At 38.2% G+C, this 2,165-nt stretch overlaps 1 protein-coding gene across 1 annotated transcript in view; it reads right to left on the bottom strand.

Moving 5' to 3' along the window:
- LOC102196913 (tripartite motif-containing protein 16-like) overlaps nt 1–2,165 on the bottom strand; it is a gene marked incomplete at its 5' end in the record, with an annotated part of 20,529 nt that overhangs the window by 908 nt on the left and 17,456 nt on the right. The gene's annotated exons all lie outside the window — the stretch shown is intronic.

Raw genomic sequence — 2,165 nt, 5'->3', positions numbered from 1 at the left:
CCAAACAGACCAAACATGTTTTTAAAGCCTTTAGCTTTATGCCAGTGCAGAAATCACAGGCCACATCTTCAGGTCCAGCATAGCAGTGATCAGCAGGAGCAGCTTGGAGTCCAGTCTTCTTCAGCTCCTCCACTAAATCTGCTAACATGGTGTTTTTCATAACAATAGGTGTCGGTGTGAAAGTCTGTCTGCACTGAGGGCAGCTGTAGATTTTCCTCTCCTCCTCTCCCTCCCAAAAGCCATTAATACACTTCATACAGTAGCTGTGTCCACAGGGAATAGTCACCGGATCGTTCAGAAGATCCAAACAGATCGAACAAGAGAAGGTTTCTTGGTCCAGCTGAACTCCTTTCTGCGCCATTTCCCTGTCTCAGTATCAGTGACTGTGTGAGTTTCACTTCCTTATAACTGAAACTAGTCTGAGTTCTTATCTAAACAACAGGAGTTTTTAAAGTGACTCATTCCTGTCAGCTCTTCTGCGTCACCACATGTTGTTTACAGCCATGTTCAAAGTGCAGACCTGAAGGGGAGGGAAGAATGAAATATATGGACAGACAGTAGGTGTTGAGTCAGAGCAGGAAAAGGAGGAAGGGTCATCCGGCTATGATTAAGTCCAAAAAGAGGAAAAATGTTTGATTAGTAGTTGTTACAACGGAGCTTGATTTGTATTTTAAACTGTTGTAGACGGCGTGTTTTAAAACCTCTTTTAAAATAATCTGTGCATGTGCTAAATTAATTTTATCTCATTCATTTCACCTATTCTTTATAAAGAGAGAACACAGTGAATAACTTGTCAAAACTGAGCTGAGAGCAAATATAGACCATACAGTTTTTACATTTTTATTTACAAAACAGGAAATTCCAAATGTTCAAGTTGCTTGTGACAGCGCATTCAAAGGAACTTTGCTTCAGTGACCATGCCCTTAGCACACAGTGGCTATTCGTAAGGGAGTGGTTGAAGAACATTGCAGCTGTTTTGTACTGTGTTGGTAAAATTATTTAGCACTAATTTAATAGCAGCAGCTATTGTGACAATTACACCCAGCTGTATTAGGAATTAAGTTAAAGAACTGTTCTGCTTTTTAGTTTAAGTCTTGCTAGTTTTGCCGTATTTGTGCCTTACTATTAGCAAATTTGCGAGCCATAAGCTATAAAGCAAACGTATTGTGTACACTGACCCCTTGTGGACATTGTGAAACATCGTTTCTGTAATTTCTGACAGTTTACTTCTTATAACATTTCTGACTCTCAAGCTGAGACTTATCTTATTCACTAACATGATCTTAGAAAAGGAATGTGTCTCTAAATGTCTCTTATAGGGATATGTGTTCAACTGTATTTAAAAAAATTCATTCAATGACATAATTGTTAACCATACTTTTGTAGTAAACCCATATTTTATTCATAATAGAACAAAGACAACATATCAAATGTTTAAACATACATTTGCTATTGAATTTAAAGGTAAGCAACACATTTTAAAAATTAGTAAGCAGGCAGCAAAAGGCAGGAAAAGTGAGTGGTACTTAAAAGAAACAGCTGGATGAACATCTTACAAATAAATTGGTTTAACTGTCTAATTAGTAACATGACTGAGTACAGAGGAGTATCTTAGAGAGGTATCTTCTCAGAAGTAAAAATGGGCAGAGGTTCACAAATCTGCAAAATAAAACTGTGACTGCAAATTGTGGAATCATTTTAGAATAATGTCCTTTAACATAAAATGTTGAGAACTTGGACATGATATCCTTTGGATTAATGAGGATCACTGGCTTGTTCTCAGCACACAGTTCAAAAACCTGCTTCTCTGATGGAATTTCCTATCGAACTGGCAGCTTCCGCATCCAGTTTCTAACTCAACAATGCTCCCATCAAGACGACGGGCTTTTCAGGGAAGGCCTTGCATCAGCTAGACAATATTAAACCACATCTATTCCAACAACATGGCTTTGTAGTAGTAGAGTCCAGGTGGTGAACTGGCCTGCCTGCAGACATGGCAAACGTTTCTTTCATCCACTGAAAATATTTTTACATATGATGAAGTGAAAAATACAAAAACGGAGAACCAGGACTATTCAACAGCTAGAATCTTTTATCAGATCTCCTATCAGAGAAAAGCAGCAGCTTCACAGTCGTGAACTGAGCAGACCAGAGCAAAAGAAGAC

The sequence above is a fragment of the Pundamilia nyererei genome, unplaced genomic scaffold, assembly GCF_000239375.1.
Source record: "Pundamilia nyererei isolate P.nyererei 1_Seehausen unplaced genomic scaffold, PunNye1.0 scaffold01055, whole genome shotgun sequence".
NCBI classification, from domain to species: Eukaryota; Metazoa; Chordata; class Actinopteri; order Cichliformes; family Cichlidae; genus Pundamilia; species Pundamilia nyererei.
This window is presented reverse-complemented; position numbering and strand designations above follow the sequence as displayed.